Here is a 25863-nt window from a genome sequence, read left to right on the forward strand (position 1 = left end):
AAAATGTTTTTAATATATTTTATTTTTTTACAGAGAGGAAGAGAGAGGGATAGAGAGTTAGAAACATTGATGAGATACATCGATCAGCTGCCTCCTGCACACCCCCCACTGGGAATGTGCCCACAACCAAGGTACATGCCCTTGACCGGAATCAAACCTGGGACCTTTCAGTCTGCAGGCCGATGCTCTAGCCACTGAGCCAAACTGGTGTGGGGGGGAGGGGGGGGGGAATTTTAAGACAGGGAAGTAGTTACTCAAAAAGCCATGGGCAGGGAGAGAGAGAAAGCCTTCCTCGGAGTAATGTTCCTTCAACCACAGTTTCAGAACTAAGACTAAAACCTTAAATTACTTAAACAGCACTAAATGCTACCTGCTCTTCTGTGCAAGTAGATATACGCTTATTAACTTTTCGGAAGATCAGTGAGATACGGAAGGAGCATACTATGCCCTTTTATGCATTTTTTCCCCTCCACATATTTACCAGATGTAGTAATTTTTGTGCCGTCGGGTGGCCGCCAGTTTCTGTCACACAGTTATAAGCAGCGAAAACACCGTGAGACCTGAGCATCGTTACGTTGCCTGGTTTCCAGATTCTCAGAGTAAACGGGTGCGGGCACTAACCCGGCCATGTTTGTTCCGTGAGCGTCTTTTCTGGAGCCCACTCACTCCGTTCACACCTGTCGGCAGCAGCTCTGATCTGCGACCTTCCTCTCAGCCAGAGGGGTTTGTGTTGAACCGTCTTGTCCCGTTTGTAACTTTTGTTTGAGATTGTGTCTATCTGGAGCCCTATCGGTACAGGATTGACATCTTTTTCTGGAGTCACAAACCATCGATCGGTTACAGTCTGACCTGTGCCTTTGCCTCTGTCGCTCGTGAATTTAAACTTTTGATATGTTGGGAAGGGACAGCTCTCCCCAGTGACAGAATAACATCCAGCAGAGGAATAGTAAACATCACACCCCTCTGATTTCCCCTGCCTGAAGGTGTGGTCGGGGGGCCTCCGTCCGTCTCAGTGGAGAAATGTGCATTAGAAGCCGTGCTCCTTGTCTTTCGGTGCGATAAACGGGGTCCAGCTCCTTGTACGCGGGCCGTTCTGGTACTAACAAGTGTTCAGTAAAAACTCGAGCACATTTCCAGGCTCCTTAAGTTGTTGTTATTGGGTTCTGTTTTGTTTTACTTCCGTTTCCAGAGCCATTAGCATTACGCACTCGAATGAGGTACAGTGGTTGCCTGATGTTTTCCAGTCCGGTGGCACGCAGCCACCGCGAACAAGTGACGCTCAACTGTGGTTATTTTATTGTACATCTTTGTGTTGTGCCTGTGTCATCTTTCCAGGCTAGTCGTTCTGACAGAACGTAGGAAAGTTTTACACACGGCACTGCTATGCAGGCAGCTCATTGGATCAGTACATGTGGAGTTATGCAAATATTGGCTCATTTTTTGCTGATCGTTTGGATTCTGAATTGCTCTTTTAATTGCCTTATGTTTCTTTGCTTTGTGAATTGAGCTTTTGGACGTGAGGAGAGAGTGTCCTTTAATTGTATTAGGTTTTTTGGGTTTTCAAGGCCATGCTTCTATTGTTACGGAATGTCAGCCTTCATTGCTTTAGGACAGTGTTTCCCAAACTTTTGACATGTGTGTACCCCTTCTCTGATTTTCGTAACGCTGGGTACCCCTCGTACTCAGGAGAACGTAGAATGAGGCGCAGCTAAGCACGGTGCAGTGCATATCCCCACCAAACTCCGGTGCAACCCGTACCCCCAGCAAACTTCCCGTACCCCTGGGGGTACATGTACCACACTTTGGGAAACACTGCTTTAGGAAATGGCCATTCGTTAACTTGCAGGTGTCAAAGTAAATTTCCCTCTCTTTGTTTTTCAGCTACATTGACTTGTGCGGAAGCTATTCAGACCCAAGGACCCAGGCCTTCGGCGATGTGAGAAGATATTGTACAGTATATTTTAAATCTATGAAATTCATAGTTCTGATGCTTTTGGCCACAGAGCATCGTTTTATCACTTCTGGAAAATGTTTATTCCAAAACAGCTTTAATGGCCCATACGTGCACTCCGTAATCTCAAGGTTATTCTTCTGACACCAGCTTGCTGCTATGATTTCAGAGCACATAAGTCAAGGTGCTTTTTCCTGTGTGGTCCACCGCCAGCGCTCACTTAGTTGCTGATTTCCAGGTTTGGGTGTTTCTAAAGTCTCGGTGGAGCTAGAGTTCCTTTTTCTTTTCAGTACATCATTTTGGTTCTTTCCGATGAAGCTCATTTTGTTTCGTGTTTTCCTTCCATTTTGGCTACTGCAAGGCTTTGTTTCTCACTTGATTTGTAAAAATTTTATATATATATATATATATTTAAAATGTGCCATTTTATTATTGCTAAGTGAAGTATGTCTCGTTTCCTGCTATGATTATTTCTCATTCAGATTGCAATGTCAGCAGTTACTGCCACACTCTTGTCAGCTTAAACACAAATGTTATTGCTTACTGTTTCTTGAAAAAAACAATTAAAAAATGTGGGTATTTTGAAGTACTGGGCTTATACTTCGTTGGAATCGATGTGTACAGCAATAAGCAGGTTTTCAAATCCAGTACTTAGTTTGTGTACAAATGTAATTATGTTCATTGTGTATATATTATACAATGAGCACATGTAATGTATTAAAGGCTACTTACTATTGTTTAAATGCAAATGTTCATATCTCATTTCTTTTTTTATCATGTTAAATAAATGTTGATGTTCTTAAATCACTTGTGTTAGAATTTTTGCTTTTTCCATCTGAAATTGCAAACCTGAGGACCAAGAGACTTCTAGAAGCAGGGCGGGGGGAGGTAATGTTCATCTTATCATTATAGAGAACATCAAATAGGACCTTTTTCGTCATGGAGCCCAGCCTCCCCTGTCAGGTTGAGGAACTTGAGGCCCAAATCGCTAAATTGCTTTGGCCACAGTTACATTTCATACCTTTCATTTAGTGACAGGATTTGGGCCAGAATACAGTTTTTCTGACTTGTCCTCTAAGGCCATCAGCTCAACACCACTGGGAAAATTTAGTTTTCTGAGGTTTCCCCACCTCGTGCTGTGGAAACCAGCTCCAAGCAGCTGTATCTCCCTCTGCTCTGTGGTTTGGACTTGGGGGGGCTGTGGGGGGGTAGGGAAGGGGGCAGTACGGAGCGGAGGGTCATTCTGTTTCATCCTAAGTGGGACCCTCAGAGATCGTTTTCTCTTACAATTCATTCTTTGCAGATGTTCACGCTCTTCAGAATCAATTACGCTTCCTTCCCTCCGTAACCTTTTGTTCATGCTCTATATTGTTCCCAGAGTGTGAGGAAATCTGATGCTTTTGGATTCCTGTATAAAATGGCTGAAACTAAATTGGCAGCGGTCAGTCTTCCTTTTTTTTTTTTCTCCATGCTATATTAAAGAGGATTTAGATTTTATTCAAAACGCAGATGTATAAAATTCATCTGCTCCAAACGAAATCACTCAAAAAGAAATGCAAATAGATACACTCTATACTGTAGGAGGTCAATGAAAAGAGAGGTTAAATGGGAGGATAGCATTTGGCTCTCTGCGTCCATTTTAACATGTTTACACAAAGATGACACGCACAGGCCTTCTCAAGGGAAACCGTCAACAAATCATTTTTTTCCCTCTAGCTGTGATATGGTCATTGTCAGAGATCTTTTGTCAGTGTGTCAGGGAGAGTTTCTCCTTGGTTTTCGTTTGGGACCTTTTGTGGGGCTTTTTATGTTGGATTGTGTGTGTTTTGCTTTGGTCTCATTAAGCACAACTTTTTTTTTTTAACTATTTCACGAAGGAAACATATTCTATTCTGGGGTACCTGGAAGCCTCCGGAGTTAGGAGAAAGCAGCATAAAGGAACTGTGACTCTTGTCAACATTTTAGAAAGCCAGGTGCTAACTATGTCTTTGCAAACAGTAAGTCAGCACAGGCTTGTTAAGAACACATCACTGGCTTTGTTTGGCTCAGTGGGTAGAGCATCGGCCTGCGGACTCAAGGGTTCCAGGTTCAATTCCAGTCAAGGGCATGTACCTTGGTTGCTGGCACATCCTCAGTGAAGGGTGTTCAGGAAGCAGCTGATTGATGTTTCTCACTGATGTTTCTTTTTTTGGTTTTTTTTTTTGGATAGAGAGTTAGAAACATCAATGAGCCTAAACCAGTTTGGCTTAGTGGATAGAGCGTCATTCTGCAGACTGAAAGGTCCCAGGTTCGATTCTGATCAAGGGCATGTACATTGGTTGCGGGCACATCCCCAGTAGGGGGTGTGCAAGAGGCAGTTGGTCAATGTTTCTCATCTATGTTTCTAACTCTCTATCCCTCTCCTTTCCTCTCTGTAAAAAATTAATAAAATATAATTTTTTTAAAAAGAAACATCAATGAGAGAAACATCGATCAGCTGCCTCCTGCACACCTCCTACTGGGGATATGCCCACAACCAAGGCACATGCCCTTGACCGGAATCAAACCTGGGACCCTTGAGTCCACAGGCCAACACTCCATCACTGAGCCAAACCAGTCAGGGCTCTCATTGATGTTTTTAACTCTCCCTCCCTTCTCTATAAAAAAAAAAATCAATAAAATATATATATATATTTTTAAACCACATTATTGGGCCTCACCCCTAGCATTTCTGAGTTAGCCAGTCTGGAGCGTGGTCCAAAACTGGGAGTTCTAATTCTAACAAGTTCACAGGTAATACTCATGCTGATGCTCTGGGCACACTCTTTTGAGAATCACTCTGTATTGTATGTTGAGTTTTCTTTTATTCATGTGTAGTGGAATAAAATTGGGGTAAGTTCAGGAGCTTTTACTTATTTACAAATATGCACAGAGTATAGAAGAACTAAGAAAGATAATGGAACAACTGTGGCCCAAAGGGATGAGGCGAGAAGGAACTGGAGAACCTTATTTTATTTTCCAGAGGCAAAGCCAGCCCTGGTGTAGGCAGCCCCGCAGGGACTGAGCCAGGAGAATATGACAGCACTGGCTTAAGGCTCCCGTTTCTTGCTCAGACTCCCATTGGCTGCATTCGGTGGGATGCAGAGGTCACAGGAGTTGTGTTGGGGGTGACTGGGAACCCTTGGGGGTTTCCAAGACCTTTTCAGGAGAGCCTTGAAGTCAAAATGATTTTCATAACAACACTATGATGTTATTTGCCTTTTTCACTTTCATTCTCAATAGTGAAGCGTGGTGTTTCCCAAAGGCTCTCTGACCTGAGAGATTTCACCAGATTGAAGTGGAGAAGCAGAGATGCAAATCTAGTTGTCTTTGTTAATTCAGACAGCAACGAGATTAACAAAGATGGAAAGCAATGTTTTTTATTCAGAAGTGTGCTGTTCATTCTAATATGTAGTGGTTTTATTGCTGTTATTTTAGATGAACGAGTAAATATTTTAACACCTCTCAGCTTTAATTTCTACTACAGTAAAGACCAATAGATGTAACCCACAAAACACGCTACTTAGAGTCGATCATTGTTAAACATGTGAGAATCCTGAGACCGGAGATTTGAGAAATCCCATGTAGTTCTTACTGGTCAGCCTCCTGTGGCAGAGCACAGCTGAAAAATAGCATATCCAGATCTAGAAGATATCAGCCCATCTTCCCAGTAAAATGCTGCTTGCTCTTTTTTTTTTTTTTTAATAAGGCTCACTTTTGTTGTTGTTGTTAATCCTCACCCAAGGAAATTTTTCCATTGGTTTTTATAGAGAAAGTGGAAGATAGAGGAAAAGACGGAGAGAAACATCCGTATGAGAGAAACACATTGATTGGTTGTTTCCTGTGGGAGCCCTGACCAGGCCCCCAGCAGGGGAGGAGCCTGCAACCAAGGTACATGCCCTAGACTGGAACCAAATTCGACCCTTTGATCCGCCAGCTGACGCTCTATCCACTGAGCCAAACCGACTAGAGCAGTGGTGGGCAAACACAGTCAACAGAGCCAAATATTAACAGTACAACGATTGAAATTTTTTTTGAGAGCCAAATTTTTTAAACTTGAACTTCTTCTAACCCCACTTTTTCAAAATAGACTCGCCCAGCCCATGGTATTTTGTGGAAGAGCCACACTCAAGAGGCCAAAGAGCTGCATTTGGTTCGTGAGCCAGTTTGCTGACCATGGGGGTAGGGCAAAAAAGCTCACTTTAAAAAAAAAAAAAAAAGTATTGCCGAAACCTGTTTGGCTCAGTGGATAGAGCATCGGCCTGCGGACCCAGGTTCAATTCCAGTCAAGGGCATGTACCTTGGTTGCGGGCTTAGCCCCAGTGGGTGGTGTGCAGAGGGCGGCTGATCAATGGTTCTCTCTCATCGGTGTTTCTGAGTCTCTCTTCCTCTCTGTAAAAAAAAATCAATAAAATATATATATATATATTTTTTTTTTTAAGTGGGTAAATGGAGATATATTATTCTATGTCAAAATGGAGAAGGACCCATGAAGAATAATTACATCATTATCTATTCAAATTGTATTATTTGAAATATGTGATTTATATGGAGACATTTGTGCTGTTTATAAGAAATTTCTATTCTCTGCCTATTAGCTGTCTGGTTCTGCCCAACATAGGAAAACGACTCACTCCTTTGTATTTGAAGGAACAGCTAGAGCTGCCTAAAAACTTATTGAGAATTTACCTAATTAGCAGATGCTCCAAGATTTGCAGTTTTGTTTTTTTGTTTGGTTATTATTATTATTTATTATTATTATTTTTTTTTTTTAGAAATAACATCTCAATTACATTCCTGCCAAGAGTGGTGGGTTGTGAGGCATCTGGAAACTGCCAAAGAGCAAGCCTGAGACAGACCTCGTGCTTGTCATACTCCTACTGAAAAGTGACAGGCAGGTGATGGAGTTGCTCTCTTTCTTTCTTTTTTTTTTTTTTTAATCCTCACCTGACGATATGTTTTTGTTTTAATATATTTTTATTGATTTCAGAGAAAAAGGGAGAGGGAGAGAGAGATAGAAGCATCAATGATGAGAGAGAATCATTGATTTGCTGCCTCCTCCATGCTCCCTACTGGGGATCAAGCCCACAACCGAACCTGGGACCCTTCAGTCCGCATCAGTTGCTTCCTGTGCAGGTGCCCTGACCTGGAACTGAACATTCCACCTGTTGGTGTACGAACAATTCTCCAACCAGCTGAACACCTGGCCAGGGCTGACATTGCTGGCATTTTAAACAAACAGGCCCCTAGCCTAGCCATGTCCCCCAAAACTGCCCATAAGCAAAGATGAGGGAAGCAATTCCTTCTAGAAAGGCCTCTGGTCTAACTTGAGTTTTACAAAGATATACAAGCTTTCAATAAACATTTGTCCCGACCCGCGGGACAACAACGGGGGCACGCAGGAACCACCTAAGAGAATGAGTCAAACAAGGAACGCGAAAGAATGGAGGCAAGACAAGGTTCTGATCAAGCCTCAGTTTTATTCTCTGAAATGGCTGTATTTATACAGCAGAGACAAAGGGGGGCAGGGCCGCCTATGCAGGGGGGTCTTTGGTATGGCAACACAGGATTGACTAATTGCCAGAGGCGGTGTGACATTTCAAGGTGCAACATTCCAAGGCTGGGCTATCTAGGGGGGGAGGATCAGGAAGGGGAAGAGGCAGGAAGACAGGAGATGCTAAGCCCCAGGTTAATCTTATCTTCTGGCCAAGCCCTCAGGGCACCACACAACCTCTGCTAGAAGGAACTTAATTCTATTTCCTTAAGACTGAGTTGCTGGCCTCAACTCTGCAGGCTCCCAACAAACATTGAAACAGGTGCTCATTATTAGTGGCTTTCAAAGATATACAAAACAGTAAAATCATTTTTTAACCCATCATTTTGGAAATGATGCCAAAAAAAAAAGTATGATACTGCAATATGGTATTGTGCATTTCAAAATTTCTCAAGAAGTGAACTTACATAATGTATGTCAGATCAGTAAAAGCTGGGAAAAAATTAAGGGTAGATCTCACGTTAACTGTTCTTTACATACACACACACACACACACACACCAAAAAATACCCACAGAGGAACGCAAGGGCACTCCAGGAGTGTTAGATATCTATTACCTTGATTGTGATGGTATCATGCGTGTTTGCATATGTCTGAACTCATCAAATTGTGCACATTATATGTGTGCCATCCTTCATATGTCAATTATACCTCAATAAAGCTGTGTTGGTTTTTTGGTGTTTTTTTTTAAGAAAGAGTGATAGAGCCCTGACTGGGTAGCTCAGTTGGTTAGAGCATCATCCCAATACCCCAAGGTTGTGGGTTCAATCCCCAGTCAGGGCACGGAAGAATCCACCAATGAATACATAAATAAGTGGAACAACAAATCAATGTATCTCTCCCTTCCTCTCTCTAAAATCAATAAATTAAAAATGTATTTAAATAAATAAGTGAGTGATAGAGTTATTAGGGTGTAGAGAAAGGAATATATTGATATGAGGTTGGTGGGAGTGGCAACTGATAAGATCTTTCAAAAGCCTTAAGAATGCATCCTCTTTGGCAATTCTTCTATGACTTTATCTTAAAGGAATAACTTAGTGAATTTTTTGTACTTTGCTTTGTTAGTGGTTCAGATAAGAGGTCTACTTGTCTCCCGCCATGAGAAGGGAGGGAGCCCAGGGTCGACTGGAGACTCGCTAAGAGAAGTTCTCTTCCTGCTCTGTGTCAGCGGTGACCTCCATGTTTTGGGCAGTGCCGCCTGCGGAGAGCGGGAAGCCTGGCAGGCATCGTCCGCTGCTTCCATCTGTCTCACTGGCCAGAACCAAGTGACAGGGCCCTCGGACCTGCAAGGGTGTCTGGGAAAGCAAGTGTGTATCTTTCCAGCTTTTAGCATAAAGGAGGGCAGTGAGAAGGGAGTTGACGCGGGTGTTGAGTGAGCCACGCTGCAAAAAATACCCCACAACCCGTATGTCCACCGGGAGGGAGTTGATGAACTAAATCAGACACTTTCCATGGTATGCAGGCGCTCACTGTGGCGCGGTTCGTCTCCCTCACTGTGTACTCAGTGAAAAGGGTAGGTTACAAAATAATGTGTTCCACAGGATTCCACGTTGCTAAAAATACATGTGCATACTGTACATTCGCAGAAAACCCTGATACCCGTGATAACGTTAATCAAATCCACTCAGTGAAGCCTCCCGCCCTTCCCCTCTGTGCCCCCACGCCCCCCGCCGCTGTGACCTCCAGATCTTAGCCATACATCTCTCCAGATTGATTCAAAGCCAAGAATAAGGAGAAAACCCTAAATAAGTCATTTTGGAAAACAAAGCCATTGGCAGTCTGTTCCATTTCACTTGTCTTCCTAAGAGAACAAACTCCAGCATTTCCTAGATTGGCTGACAGAACTCAGTGGGGGAAGCCAGGTGAGAATTGTTGCAGGAATGGACTCGGCTCAGAGTCCGGAGAACCTGATGCTGCAGGAAGACGGGCCAGAGCGAAGGCCTGGGTGAGTGTGCGAATAGACGCTGTTTGGGAATTGCTCTGGGAGAACTGATACTGGGACTGGGTCCGCTCCGAGGCAATCTCGGGAACCGCAGCATTAAACACAGGCTCTCCTCCGAGGGTCAATGATTTCCTTTGTTTGGCTGCTGATGGGATGGTTCATAAGTAACTTCCGACATTGCAATAGACCAGCGTTTTTCAACCGCTGTTCCGCGGCACACTATGTTGCCTGGTGTGCCGTAGGTGCAGACAAGACAAGAATTTTATAATTTTTCACTATTTTGTTTACTTAATATTTCATAATAAAGTAATTATAAAATACTTTCTTTGTGTTTATTTGATTCCTATTCAAGAGAATTACTTTATATATAGTCAATATACGCACAGAGTTAAATTTTTTAACATTTTCTAATGGTGGTGTGCCTCGTGATTTTTTTCATGAAACAAGTGTGCCTTTGCCAAAAAAAAGGTTGAAAAACACTGCAATAGACCATTTGCAGAGTTACTTTTTTTTCCCCCCCAATAAAGACTAGCCCTATGTTTAAAAAAAAAATAATAGCATAATCTCTCCTGTCCAAAAATCTGTACCTTGCAAGAGGCTTTTGTCAAAATGTTCTGGAACACTCAAACTGTTCCCCGAAAGCGGATCTGGCCCTGAGCAGGTCTGCCCGTGGCTGGCCAGCAGTGTTTGGGATCTTGACTTCATGCAGGAAAAATTTCACAGCACAAGTCCAGGTGAATTTTGGAGGATGTTTATGAAAGCTGGGGACCGTGAAACAAGGAAGGGCCTGGGATAACAGGCGAGGGACTAGGTGGGGAGATGAGTCAGGGCTGGGCTGCTTTGGCTCACTAAGAAGTCAGAGAAAAGGGGATTTGGGGGACAGGTTTAGGGGATTTGCCCAGGACAGACTACTGCTACCCATTGATGCTGGGTAGTGCAAGCCTCATGGGGTCCCTTACAGCTTAGGAGATACAGGCCTGTGAGAAGGAGAGAAGAGGAGGGGAAGGTGCAGGCGGGTTCTGGGAGGGAGAATGCAGGCTGGGCCTTCCTTTTGAGGGGGTTTAAAGGCTGGGCATTTAGGGTGGGTCTTAGGGAGGATCTCTATAGACTATTCATCAGCTATTGTTTTTTTAAATATATTTTATTGATTTTTTACAGAGAGATAGAGAGAAGCTAGAAACATCAGTGAGAGAGAGACATCGACCAGCTGCCTCCTGCACACCCCCTGCTGGGGATGTGCCCACAATCAAGGTACATGCCCTTGACTGGAATAGAACCTGTGACCTTTCAGTCTGCAGACCGATGCTCTATCCGCTAAGCCAAACCAGTTTCAGCCTATTCATCAGCTTTATGTTGATGTGCCAAGGTGAGATTTATTCCCTTAGCTTCATCTTGGATTCCTGTTATCTATCTCCCTAAGTAGGGTGATTTAAGCTATTTACCCTCTGGTTGGAGAAGAGAAGTGTAAACCATTTACTCTTTAAAAAAAAAAAAAAAGCCGAAAGGTCCCAAATTCAATTCCGGTCAAGGGCATGTATTTTGGTTGTGAGCACATCCCCGGTAGGGGGTGTGCAAGAGGCAACTGGTCGATGTTTCTCTCTAATCAACATTTCTAGCTCTATCTCTCTCCCTTCCTCTCTGTAAAAAAGTCAATAAAATATATTAAGAGAGAGAGAGAGAGAGAGAGAGAGAGAGAGAGAGAGAAACATCTACCGGCTGCCTCCTACACATTCCCTGCTGCGGACTGAGCCTGAAACCAGGGCATGGGTATCAAACTGGGGACCTCTTGGTTCATGGGTTGACGCTCAACCACTGAGCCACGGTGGCTGTGCAGCCATTTACGCTTAAGTGCCCTTGGTTTAGGGAAAATAGGAATACGATTTAACTTCCATTTAACTATCTGTCTCAGTCCCCCTAGTCCGCTTATCCTGGCTGATAAGCCTGTCTCAGAAGGAGGCCTGTGATTGTTTTCAAAGTGACAGTCATCGATTCTCATGAGGTTCCTTCCGATGAATCCAAAGGAGAATCGGCACATGCACTTTGTGGGAAGAATGTATGAGCTGGGGTCCCTTTACCGCCTTTTACAAAAGTAAAAGTAATCCGAGAGAAAAAAAGAAGCAACAATAAAGATATAAACATGAGGCCACCGTCAGTTTCCTCAGTGATTAGAGCATCGGCCCACAGACTGAAGGGTCCTGGCTCTGATCACGGTCAAGGGCACGTGCCTTAGTTGCAGGCTCAATCCCAGGCCCCACTGGGGACACATGTGGGAGGCATCAAATCAATGTGTCTCTCTCACATCGATGTCTCTCTCCGTCTCCGCCTCCCTCCCTTCCATTCTCTCTAAAAACCAATGAGAAAAATACCCTTGGGTGAAGATAACAACAACAAAAAAGATATAAACAGGAGGATTGGGAGCAGAAATGAGCAAGGATAGAGGGTAGTTGAGGTTGAGGATAAGAGGATAATGAAGGACAAGGACACTCAAGTTTTTTGTTCACTTAGCAGATTTATAAAATAGTGAAACCCAAAGAAGATTCAGTTTAAAATCAAATTAGGAAATGTTCCTGACTATTCGCATGTCCTAAACTATCTGCATTTCCTAGCCTTAACTGATCGATAGAATCATTTGGGGCTTGTTTTGTTTTAATGCAAATTCCTGAACCCCATTATCTCAAATTTCTCATTCACTAAGTCTGAAATGTATCCAAGGAAGCTGCATTTTTTAACCATTTAATTTTTTAGATGAACTATTAGTAGGCTATATAGTTCACATAAAATAAAATATACTCATTTTATTTTTTAATATGTTTTTTTTTTTTTATTTCAGAAGAAGGGAGAGGGAGAGAGATAGAAACATCAATGATAAGAAAGAACCATTAATTGGCCGCCTTCTGCACACCCCCTACTGGGGACCGAGCCCTCAACCCAGGCATGTGCCCTTGACCAGCATTAAACCTGGGACCCTTCAGTCCATAGGCTGATGCTCTATCCACTCAACCAAACCAGCCAGGGCTAAACCATACTCATTTTAAATGTACAGTTAGGTTTAGGGTGTTTTGTTTTTTGTTTTTTGTTGGCTTTTTTTTTTTTTAAATATATTTTATTGATTTTGTACAGAGAGGAAGGGAGAGAGATAGAGAGTTAGAAACATCGATGAGAGAGAGTCATTGATCAGTTGCCTCTTGCACACCCCCTACTGGGGATGTGCCCGCAACCAAGGTACATGCCCTTGACCGGAATCGAACCCGGGTCCCTTCAGTCCCCAAGCCGATGCTCTATCCATTGAGCTAAACCGGTCCCGGCTGTTTTTTGTTGGCTTTTTGTGTTGATTTTTTTTTTTTTTTTTGCAAAAAAAAAAAAATATATATATATATATATATATATATATATATATATATATATATGCCTATGTAACCTCTACCACAATTAAGATATAAACCATTCCCTTCTAATGAGGACTCCTGCCCCTGAGTGACCTCCAAATCTAAGCCATAAGATTCTCTAGATCAGTGGTCGGGAAACTGTGGCTCTCGAGCCACATGCGGCTCTTTGGTCCCTTGAGTGTGGCTCTTCCACAAAATACCAGGTGCAGGTGCGGAAGTACAGTGTGATTGAAACTTCGTGGCCCATGCGCAGAAGTCAGTTTTTGGCTCTCAAAAGAAATTTCCATCGTTGTACTGTTGCTATTTGGCCCTGTTGACTAATGAGTTGGCCGACCACTGCTCTAGATTGATGCAAAACTAAGTCTGAAGAGAAAACCATAAACCCCAAAATGATATCAATTACAGAGAGAAGAGCACTGAACGCTCCACTCTGCATGGCTCTAGGAGGAGCAATTATGAGCAAAAATAGACTCGGCCTTCACACACTTCCAGTTGGGGACTAACATCAACTCAATCAGGTGCTCATTTGTCCCAGTAAGTGCTCTGCAGGAAAGATCACTCTGTCATGAAAGCACAGTAGAGACGCTATCTGGCCTAGCAGGCCTGGTGGTGGTGGGGAGGACTTTCTCAAGGAAGTAGGTGTGAGCCAAGCTCTGAAGAACGAGTTGAGGTTAATGAATAGAAGGGAAAGAAGCAAGGAGCATAAGACGAGGCTTTGGCGGAGGGAGGAGCCTGACACCCAGCCGGGCCAGACTGTAGTGTTCAGTCTCGGAGCAATGGAAAAACTGCAGAGGTATTTAAAGCAGGAGATTGGCACGATCAGATTTGCCTTTTCAATCGAAAACTTGTCATTTTTGTATGCTCTCACAATGAGAGGATTCCGCTGCCCTGATCATTCTAAAGCAACGTGTTTGGGCATGAAAACTTCACACTAATATAAGCTTAGAGAAGAGGTGGGGCTGGGTGGAAAGGAAGCATTAACACACTCAAGGAGCCAAGACCGGTTTGGCTCAGTGAATAGAGTGTCAGCTGGCGGACTGAGGGGTCCCAGGTTCGATTCCGGTCAAGGGCATGTACATTTGTTGCGGGCACATCGCAGGTGAGGGGTATGCAGGAGGCAGCTGGTCGATGTTTCTCTCTCATCGATGTTTCTAGCTCTCTATCCCTTTCCCATCCTCTCTGTGAAAAATCAATAAAATATATTTAAAAAATAAAACACTCAAGAAGCCCAGCCAGTGAGGCTGGGTGATCCACCTATGGGCCAGGAGGCCACGGTTCCATTCCTGGTCAGGGCACATGCTCGATCCCCAGTAGGGGGTGTGAAGGAGGCAGCTGATCAGTGATTCTCATCATCGTTTCTATCTTTTTCTCCCTATGCCTTCCTCTCTGAAATCAATAAAAATATTTTAAACATGTAAGGAAATACACAAACACGCACACATGATTGTTGTGAAAGAAAGATATATGAGGAAATGATAAATACCAAAATCAGAATAGTAGTTGCCGCTATGTGTAATACTCATTACAGATAGAATGAGATGAGGATAATATGATTGGAGAGAGTTAGAAGAGAGACACAACCACATGTCTTTGTATTTTTTAATATATTTGTTGGGACCTGACAATGTGGTTCAGTGGTTGGGTATTGACCCATGAACCAGGAGGTCACAGTTGGATGCAGGCTCAATCCCCAGGAGGGAGTGTGCAGAAGGCAGCCAGTGGATGATATTTCTTTTTCTTTTTTCTTTTCTTTTTTTTATATATGATTTTTTAATGGTCAACAAAAACACACCAAAGAGCAAAGTTTAAAGTCATCATTATATTATCAGACAATACATTGTTTTATGTTAATTATTAGAAGCCTTCTTTATTGTTGAAAAGCTAAAGTTGGAGAAGTTTAGAAAATTGCTCAAGATCACAGAGTTAGGATTCAAAACCGGGTCTGTCTTAAAGAGAAAGCATGAAGACGAAGATTTCATGTACAATTTACTTTGCTTTTGGCCTGAAGTCTCCTAACCCTCTGTCTTTGCTGAACACTCCAGCCAACCCCCCACCCCACCCCCACCCCCACAATGGGGAGAGATTGTCCTGGATGAGAGTGACCCAAGATAATTCAGAGTCTGCAATAAACCATTCAGTCTCATGCAGCTTTATCTTTGGGCAGGATATTCCCTTTTTTATTTTTTTTTAAATCAATCTTTATTGTTCATATTATTACAAAGGTTCCTCATTTCTCCCCCCCTCCACCAGGTTCCCACCCCACCCTCCGCCCCCTCCCCATCCCCCATTGTCCTCATCCATAGGTGCACAGTTTATGTTCAGTCTCTTCCTCCCTCCCTTTCCCGATAGTAAATCCCTTTTCAGATAGTAAATCTGTTACTTAGCATTTTCTCATATCAATAATACCTCCACATGCCCAATGATACACTTCACACAAAAGACATTTCCAAATAGGTCAACCAGCCTCATCCAGGCCCCACCCAAGGCACTCACAGGTCAACACCCCAGAGCTATACTAACTCAACACATCCAGATCTAAGCCTTCATCACTTGATTCAACAGACCCTCAAGTTCCCGCAAAAGTTTCCAGCCATGTCTGAGAGGCAGCCGTGGGCCAGGGGCAGGCGAGGAGCGAGCTGTTCCGGGCCTGGCTACTCCTGGCCTGGCCTCTGTTGCTCTAGTTCGTTCCACAACCAGCTGCTCCGGGTCTGGTCACTGCCGCTTCCGACATAGTTGCTCTGGACTTGGCTGTTGCTGCTCCAGGCCTGGCCACACCTGACCCGGCTGCTCTGGGCCCAGTTGCTCCGGGCCTGGCCGCTCCCAGCCTGGCAGCCACTGCTCCGGGCCTGGCCGCTCCAGTGGATGATATTTCTCTTGCATTGATGTTTCTATCACTGTATCCCTCTCCCTTCCTTCCTTCTGAAATCAGTAAAAAACATATTTTTTAAAATACATATATGCCTTTTCTGATCATTTTATTCTCTAAAACTCTCTTGATTACATCTACTTAGTTTCATCCTCATTGCCAGAGTTATTTCCCACCTCAGTTACTACACCAGCCTTCAAACTGAAGGCAGACCTACCTCTTACTTTCAATCTATTTTCTTTGTCATGTCACTGTCTTATTTTGTAACCCCTATTAATGAGGGCCCTATTAATCGCAGACAAAAGATAAGGCGCGTTGGCATGGCTCTTACCTAATTGAAACAAATCATTATAAACTGCTTGCTGCTCGGTTAAGTCATATAAAATTACCTCTTCTGTACATCAGTAACAATCAATCAGCAACTTACCGTGGTTCAGTGAACTCGAGCCAAAAACTGCTCTCTACATACTAACTAGATGTATACAGATCAGTATTAGCTAACTTCAATTCTCTCAACAAATTGGTAAAGGAGGTACAATTGCTTTCATCATTTTACGGAGGAGAAAAACAGGTACCTGTATTGTACAGAGAAGCGAAGGACTTGCCAAGATTTTGCAAGTGACTTGTGGAGCCAGGATTAAAAAGCCTGGCCTAGCGGGCGTGGCGCAGTGGTTGAGCATTGACCCGGGAACTAAGAGATCTGGATTTGATTCGGGCACATTCCTGGGCTGTGGGCTCCATCCCCAAGGGGGCATGCAGGGGCCAGCGAATCCATGTTTCTCTTTCATAGATGTTTCCCTCTATCCCTCTCCCTTCCTCTCTCTAAAAATAATAAACACATATATATTTTTAAAAAGATATAGTTGCCCTAGCTGGTTTGGCTCAGTGGATGGAGCGTTGGCCTGGGGACTGAAGGGCCCCAGGTTCAATTCCAGTCAAGGCACATGCTCAGGTTGCAGGCTTGATCCCCAGTAGGGGGCGTGCAGGAGGCAGCCAAGCAATGATTCTCTTTCATCATTGATGCTTCTAGCTCTCCCTCTCACTTCTTCTTGGAAATCAACAAAAATATTTTTTTAAAAAAAGATATACATAAATAAATACATAAATAAATAAATAGTAGGCAGGCCAGGCCAGTGTCCCTGTCAATGTGGCTCAATGGTTGAGTATTCGCCCATGAACCAGGAGGTCATGGTTTGATTCTTGGTCAGAGAAATGCCTGGTTTCAGGCTTAATCCTTCTCTCTTCCTTTCTTAAAAAAAAAAACCCAAAAACTATTAAGAACAAACAAGCAAACAAAAAGAAACAAAAACATTATGCTAAGTGAAAAAAGCCAGGCATAAAAGGCCAAATATTCTATGATTTCTTTAATATAAAATATGTACAATAGGCAAGTTCATAGAGAAAGAGAGCAACCCAGCCAGAGTGACTCAATGGTTGCACCAGGAGGTTGTGGTTCAATTCCTGGACATGGCAAATTGCCCAGGTTTCAGGTCCAACTTCCCAGAATGGGGTGTGCAGGAGGCAGCCAATCAATGATTCCCTCTCATCATTGATGTTTCTATCTCTCTCTCTCCCTTTCTCTCTGAAATTAACAAAATATATTTAAGAAAAGAAAGCAGAATAGTAGTTGCCAGGGGCTGGGAAATGGAAATGAGAAATGACTGTGAGGTTTCCATTTGGGTTGATGAATAATTTTGTAACTAGATAGTGGTGGTATTGGCACACTAGATAGTTGTGAATGTACTTACTGCCACAAAAATGCACACTTTGAAAGGGGTTAAAATTGTACATTTTATGTTACATGTGTTTTACCATAATTAGAAAAAAATGATACCAAGTCTCTGTACTTAATTACAACAATCCTCTGACTACCTGTCACTTCAGGTTTTACTGCTTGCTCATGCTTCCTGGAGTGTGGAGATCCAAGTTAACAAGAAAGCTATGCTTGCTTGGGACACTCCCTACCTGCATACAAGCACTCACTCACACACCATCTTGCCCTTTAAGAAATTCTTACTGAAAGAAAGAAAGAAAGAAAGAAAGAAAGAAAGAAAGAAAGAAAGAAAGAAAGAAAGAAAGAAAGAAAGAAAGAAAGAAAGAAAGAAATTCTTACTTAGCTGAAACCGGTTTGGCTCAGTGGATAGAGCGTCAGCCTGCGGACTGAAAGGTCCCGGGTTCGATTCTGGTCAAGGGCTAAGTGAAAAAAGGCTTGGTTGCGGGTACATCCCCAGTGGGGGTGTGCAAGAGGCAGCTGATGCACATGCATCAAACCCGGGACCTTCCAGTCCACAGTCCAACACTCTACCCATTGAGCCAAACCAGCTAGGCAAGATGACTTTCTTGACTGCATCATCCCTTTTTTTTTTTTTTTTTTTTTTTTTTTTTTAATATATTTTATTGATTTTTTACAGAGAGGAAGGGAGAGAGATAGAGAGCCAGAAATGTCGATGAGAGAAACATCATCGACCAGCTGCCTCCTGCACACCCCCCACTGGGGATGCGCCCACAACTAATGTACATGCCCTTGACCGGAATCGAACCTGGGACCCTTCAGTCCGCAGACCAACGCTCCACCAGTGAGCCAAACCGGTTTCAGCTGCATCATCCCTCTTGGCATGAAACACCCTCCTTTGTGTCCTTCCCAGCCTTAGCGTCTCCCCTATCGTGGCTCACAGTAACCTTGTGAATTCAGCAACTGTATGCATCACTCTTGTAGCCCCACCGCCTAGCATTGTGCTTCGCACACAGTGACTCTTTACTGAAGGAGTAAGTACGCAATAAATGTGTTTTTTTTAGTAATCGAATTTGATTATCTCTCTCAGCCCCAAGGCTACAGGAATGTGGGGTCACAGATAGGGAAAAAGAACAACAGGAAATGCCTTAACTTTCTAAAAGTCTGACCCTAGATTTAAGAGAACAGCACGTTGGAGTGGGAAGGTGAGACCCACCAAGCTCCTGCCGCTCCAGGTGGAGCATTGCTCCCGGCGCCATCAAGATAATCTGGTTTTTTCCTATCTTCATAACAAGGCCGACTGGGAAGTAAGTACTGAGCCTCCTTCAGGGTGTGCCTGGATGTCTCTTTAGCCTGGGGGTGGAAGCTGTGATGAGCCATCCTGTGATTAGGTCACATTTATATGGAAAAGAGAGATTATCTAGCTGGGCCTCATCTTCCTAATGAGCCTTTTAAAATCCTGGGGCCTTCTCTGCTGAGGAGCCCGTCGATTGGAGAGACCTCCTGTTTGAAGGACTCAGGGCCACGCTATTGGTGGTTTGGAGATAGAGAGGACACGTCAGAAGGACTGTAAGTGGCCTGTAGGAGCAGAGAGCCGCCCAGGGCCGGGCCGACTGCCAGCAAGGAACGGCTGCCCTCATTCCCACAGCGAGGAGGACCTGAACTCTGCCAGCTGCGTGAGTGAGCTTGAAGGAGAATCTTCCTCGGAGCCTCTAGCGGAGAGCCCAGCCTTGAGTCTGGCCTTGGGAGACCTGAAGCAGAGGACTCAGGGAGCCCACGGGACGTCTCACCTACAGAGCTGTGAGTTCATACCTGGGGGTCATTTGAAGCCAGTAGATCACTAATACCAGGAATAGAATTCTAAATATAAGACTCAAACTTTAGTATTTAAGTTTTGGGGGAGGACTTGGTCAATCAGTTACCTATTAAAAAAAATAATAATTCTTTATTGTTGAAACTATTACATTTGTCTCCTTTTCCCTCAGCATTGACATTGAATTCACTATAAAACTTTGCAAAAGGGAACCCTTTATCCCCCTCAACTCTAAAAAGGGGGATGGGAGGGAGAGAGAGAGAGAGAGAGAGAGAAAGAGAGAGAGAGAGAGAGAGAGGTGAAGAGAGAGAGAGAGAGAGAGAGAGAGAGAGAGAGAGAGAGAGAGAGAGAGAGAGAGAGAGAGAGAGAGAGAGAGAGAGAGAAAATGAATGCTTCCAAGTTAAATGATTCTATTCTACTAGAAAACTAGTAAGACCCTTTGCCCCCGAGGCAGGATGCCTGTTTACTACTCCGCTGCTCTCTGGCAGCCCTGTTCAATTTCTCATAATCAATATATTCTTCCATTTCCTCTTGCCTTCCAAGTGAGTCTTTCCCCCTATGCTTTCTGAGCCCTGAATTCACCAGAGGACACTCCTGAGGAATTCTACAGCGCGTGAGACACATTTCAGCACCTGACAGCTAACCTTAGTGGGTCAGCTGGTCCTTATTGCATAGGGCCTTTTAATTAAGAGAGTAACCAAATTCCAAATTCTGAGCTATTGATGTGATATTAATCATAGAGTTTTCTGTTGTTGCTGCTGGAATTACAGTGGGAGCTCACGACCCAGCACTTGCGTCTGTCTTTATATTCCAGCAACGGTGCTTAGCTGTCCAAAAAAGAGCTCAACTTGGGGTTGTGAATACCCAATGTAATACGCAGATGACATATTATAGAATCATACACCTGGGAGCTACATAACTTTATTAACCAATGTCACCCCAATAAATTTAATAAAAAAAGAAAACAGTGAATTCAAATGACGACCCGACTCTGTTTACAGCAGTGGTGACACTGACATTATACATATGTCTTAAATGATGTGACTGAATCCGTTCCAATAGTCTCCTTTTGTTGGCAGCAGCAGGAACATCCCCGGGTGGTAGATGGTGGGGTCGGACTGGACTTGCGTACCGCAACCTCAGTACTCGGGTTCTGGCTAGGAAAACATTCAGAGCCAAGACTCAAACTATAAGAGAACATTTATTTGGAAAACCACAGAGGTAGAAGAAATAATTTGTAGAAGAAATGGGCTTAGGAAACAAGTTATAAAGGTAAAGGAAGGGCCCTGGGAGCTTAGAGGTGAGGAAGGTAAAGATGACAGCAGTGGGGGGGGGGGGTTGGGGGGTGAGGCAGATGGCGGACTCAGGGGAAGGCCAGCAGAGAGAACAAACTGGGTCCTCTGTCCTAAGGGTTTTAGGGATAGAGATTTTAGGTGAGGTCCCTGGAGAAGATCTCAATAGAATCTTCAGCAGCTTTCCAGGTATGTGCTTTCAGGGTTGGGGTCTCCACTGATTGATTGGTGGGGGCCAGAGCAGGGGGTCCTTAGTCAATGCAGCAGGTTCTCAGGTGAGCCATGGGTTGCTGGTCTGGTTTTACTGCTTCTCTGGGCCTGGAGCTGAAATACAACTGAGGCCCAGATGTTATCTCTAAGGAGGAAAGGTCTAGGCATTCAAACCCACAGGACCAAAGATATGCTAGGGGAGGAAAGGTTACCTTGGGGAGAAGGTCCTATCCTACAATTGTCTGTTGCTAGGCACCCTGGGCTTTCCACCCTGGTGATCTTCTCTATCTGACCCTTGTCCTTGCTCTACTCCTGCCTGATAACTGCCTACCACCCTTTGAGAACCCACCATGTCTCCAGCAATGTGCTCTGTGTTGTATAGGGTATGGAAGACACAGTTCCAGCACGAGATACTCTGCTAGTACTGCTGCAGCACGGGGGACACCGACAGCTTCTTTCCTTTCTATACCGCCCTCTCCAGTGGTACAGGCATGGTCCCTCCCTTTCTCCCTTCCCACCAGAGACCAGCTCTTCAGCAGGGAGCGTGGCGGGACTCAGACAATAGTAGTCCCCGCTTACAGTTTACTCAACCACCTGCCTGCCCTCAGACAGGCTATCCCCCCTCTCCTCCGACAAGCTTCTCCCAGAGTGTGCTCATGTGATTATAAAGGAAGCGAGGAAAGTGACCCAGGTCTGTACCTGGCTCTAAGGATCCTCTCAACATGGTAGTTCTCTCTTCCTCCTTCCCATCCGACTTAGGCTGTGAAAGAGGGAATGTGTGTTCAGGAAGTGTGACTCCAAATTCAAACATTTAGTGGACTAAATGGTACTGAATGCCTTTTTTTGCAGAAACAGTTTGTGGGTTGTTTAATGATTGTGTAGGCTCGATGGAACTGCATTTTCTGTCAGGACAGAGACCATGTGATTTCCCTAGAGTAGGGGTGTCGAACTCAATCAGAGGAGGGGCCAAAATCTAAAATCCAGCCTAAATCGCGGGCCGAATGGTTTACTGAACAGTCATAAACTGTCATTGTGATGGAAATGCAGCGGAGTGCAGTGATGACAGCGTGGTGCGGGCCACATTGCAAGGCCTGGTGGGACGGATTTGGCCCGCGGGCCTTGTGTTTGACACATGTGCCCTAGAGAGAGGGCCATGAAAAGATGATTTCTCTACCAAATTCTTACTTTTCCCTCTGGAGATCACACCCCACCAAAAACATCCTGCCTTTGCTAGCTGTTTCTGCTGCCTGCTAAACCTTGCTTACAAAAAATGCTAAACAAGTTACATGTTAATGAATCCCAGTCTTGGTGGATGGGAAGGTGAGAATAGCATGGGTTATAACGTGGCTTTGAAACTCTGGTTGTATAGCAGTTTAATCAATCAATCAATCAATTAATCAATCAGTCAGTCAATCTCTGGATGTTTGTGGTTCCCAATGGTCAACTGCTATTCTAACAAGGAAATAGTCTCATTAATGTGGAGACAGATTTGGAAATTAGGGGAAAAGCTCGAGAATTTTTTCTACCCTTACTATCTAACTTATGTGAAATACAGTAATGGGATTTAAATGAAGAATCTATGCCAACTCAGTTTTTTGAATTCTGGTGCCAATGAGGCCAGGAGCTTGCCCCAAGGGGCCCAGGAGATTCAAACAGGTACATTTCCTCCCATCATCAACACCTCTAATTCTGCTCTGCCTTCTCCAACATGAATGTTGTAAATTCCCAATGGCTTTTAAGGAGGCAGTGTAGACAGAGCCTTTTCAACACTACTGAGCAAAGTGTGTCTGTGTATTTTTTATTTATTTTTTGTCTGTGTATTTTTTAATGTATCAGTAGCATCATCTTTTATTCAGGGGGTTGCTCTTTCTTAAAAAATAAACTTGAGAAACTTAAATTACCGTATTTTTCTGACCATAAGACGCACTTTTTTCCCCCCCAGAAGTGTGGGGAAAAAGTCCCTGCGTCTTATGGTCCAAATATAGCCTACACATATACTTTAAAAAAAAAGTGTTTTTACTTGCCCGGCTCTGTGTGGTCTCTGTGTGCTTGCCCGGCTCTAAAATGGTTCTAAATGCTGCTGTTTACTTTACAGGGTTGATTACATGTGTTTATGACTGTGATGTTGGGTTTTAATGCACATAAAATATTTTAGGACACTATTTGTTTCAGAATCTTTTTTTCTTCATTTCCCTTCTCTAAAAACTGGTGCGTCTTATGGTCCGGAGCGTCTTATGGTCCAAAAAATACGGTAAGTGGATAATGTTGAAGTTCATGTTCAAAGGCAACATGCCTCTTGACAAAGGAGACTTGGGACACGTAAGAGTCTCACACTTTAGACCCTGATTTCCTTCTAGGTCGCAGGTCTCTCTTCCCTTGCCAACCTCATACATAATCCAGTGACATCCGCTTTTGGCGAAAGCTTGATTGATTTCTTCTCTTTCAAAAGCAATCACAAGAACGAAGCAATTCAACTTAACAACACACAGTAGAAAGAAAACAGCTCTGTTTGTGTTTTAGTCCTACCTCAGGAAGATCATGTGGCTTTTGCATAATTTTAAAGAATTTTATGACATTAGTTATATGGTGGGTTTGTTTGTGTTTTTTTTTTGGTTTTTTTTTGGTAAACTGTTAATTGAATCAATCTGTCCAAACAGCTCACAATTTATGAAGTTAAAGTGTTCTTAAGTAATTGAATAAGAGGATTCTTAGTAAGATATTAAAGGGCATTTCAAGTGAATAAGAACAGCATTGTAGACAAAACTTATGAGTTGGGCTCATCTTACAACCTGTCATATTCCTTTCTAACTGATATATTGTAGAACAATAAATTATCACTCATTTTAATCAGCAAAGATTAATGTACTTCCCAAAATGTACCTTTAAATTTTTAATTAACTTCCTCATTTAGATGTTCTTCGACCTGTACTCAGTAACTAGTTCTTCCCTGTCTTTATTCATCTGCCTATGTTATACGTGTTATAAGAATATAGAGAATACTTGTTGTATACTAAGTGGAGCAAAAGTCTACATTTTATTTCTGAGTCTAATTTTACTCAAAGTTTTAGAAGTTTGAATTTGGGGTTTTCCTACACGGGAAACCCCTAAGTAGTTCTTAACTCTGAGCCACTTCACATCACTTTACCAATAAATATAATCCATCTATTTAGGTAGAAAGTTAAAAAAATATTAAGAGGTATTTTGGACACTCTAGTGGGTGTGTAGTGGTGCTGGAGAGGATGTAGAGCAACAGAAACTTGATTCATTGCTGGTGGGAATGCAGAGTGGTACAGCCACTTTGGAAGACGTTTGGCTGCTTCTTATAAAACTAAACATACTTTTCCCATATGATCCAGCAGTTATGCTTCTTGGTATTTACCCCAATGAAGTGGACATTCATGTCCACATAAAAACTGCACATGAATGTTTATAGCTGCTTTATTCAGAATTGTCAAAACTTGGAAGCTCCTTGTTCAGTGTGGCTCAGATGTTTGAAGCATTGTCCCTTATACTAAAAGGTGGCAAGTTCTATTCCTGATCAGGGCACATACCCAGGTTGCGGGTCCAATTGATATTTCCCTCCCCTCTCCTTTTCCTTCCCCTCCACTCCCCTCCCCTCCCCACCCTTTTCCTCCCTTTCATTTCCCTCCCTTAACTTCTTTTTGACTCAGTTTATATACATTTATAAAATAAATACAGTAATATATAGAGAGTGGGCAAAATTAGGTTTATAGTTATAGTATAAATAAATAATACAATAATTAATAAATACTAATACCAGAATAAACTCCATATTTACCATACTCACAAATGTAAATTTACTTTTGCCAACCCTTGTAAACTACCTCTCAGGATTGTTGTACAGAACTAGAGTATGTAAAACACTTACTGTAGTGGCTGACTGACAGCTGTGCTAAGTAAATATTAGCTGTTGTTAGTAGTAATAGTTGTTCAGCAAACAGTAGTTCTACTTGCATAAAAAATATTAAGTTTTATTTACCAGTTCAAAATTGCATGTCAATTCAGAAAGAAAATGTAAGCCATTCTGAAGGAGACTCCAGATAGAAGATACAGCTCATAAAAAAAACAAAACAAACAACAACAAAGAAACATTTGTTTTCAGTTGTCCTATCCAATAGGACTAACCATTCGGAAGTTCAAAAAAATGCAGTAAAGAAAAATCTGGGTCACAATTACAAGATAGCCTCTAAAATGCCTAGAAATAAACTTAACAAGAAATAGAAAATATCGCTGAAGGAAGTAAAAGAAGGCTTAAACAAGTGGGGAGACATACCCTACTCCTTAATTGAAATACACCAGTTTGTGCCATGAAATCAGTCTATGAATTCCATGCAAGTCCTCATTATTTCTCATAAGGATTCTTTACGTATATTCACATGCTGACTCTAAAATTCATTTGGTGGAATAAATGACAGTGATAGAAAAGCAATTTTAGACAAGGAAGCCGGGTAAGGAAGGTTTGCCCTGTTAGATATTGAAACAGTCTTGTACTACAGTTATTAAAACTATAAAGGGATTGGTGTTGGGTATAACAAAAATACAGCCACAAAGCACAGCATCCAGGAAGAGGGAGCCTTTGAAACGGACAAAGAACGGGTACAGCCCAGCTGCTGTGGTTCAGTGTTTGAGCATTGACCTATGAACTAGGAGATCATGATTCAACCCCAGTGTGGAGCGTGCAAGAAGCAGCCGATCAGTGATTCTCATCATGTTTCTATCATTCTCTCCCTCTCTTTTCCTCTCTGAAATCAAATATATATATATATATTTGATTTCATATATATATATATATATATATATATATATATATATATATATATATGAAAGGGTGGGCAGTGTCTCCTATTATATAATATTGAAGGATAGTTATTTCTCACATCCTTTCATAGTTTCATAGCTCGTTTCTTTTTAGTTCTAAATAATATTCCATTGTCTGGATGTACCAGTTTATTTAACCATTCAACTACTGAAAAACATCTTGGTTGTTTCCAAGTTTGTACAATTATTAATAAAGTTGCTATGAATAATATTGAAGGGAAAAATGTCTCTTTCTCACACTGTTCCCTAAATAAATTCCA

General features: G+C 42.8%; 1 protein-coding gene across 20 annotated transcripts in view; it reads left to right on the top strand.

Annotated features, from left to right (window-relative positions):
* PLEKHA5 (pleckstrin homology domain containing A5) overlaps positions 1-2340 on the top strand; it is a 203807-nt gene extending 201467 nt beyond the window's left edge. For all 20 annotated transcript variants that reach the window (XM_036459053.2, XM_036459055.2, XM_036459057.2 and 17 more), the window contains one exon: positions 1882-2340. The gene's annotated coding sequence lies outside the window, so the exon portion shown is untranslated. The remainder of the gene's footprint in view (positions 1-1881) is intronic.
* Positions 2341-25863: the final 23523 nt, after the last annotated feature.

Source organism: Pipistrellus kuhlii, unplaced genomic scaffold (assembly GCF_014108245.1).
Source record: "Pipistrellus kuhlii isolate mPipKuh1 unplaced genomic scaffold, mPipKuh1.p scaffold_m20_p_3, whole genome shotgun sequence".
Lineage (NCBI taxonomy): Eukaryota > Metazoa > Chordata > Mammalia > Chiroptera > Vespertilionidae > Pipistrellus > Pipistrellus kuhlii.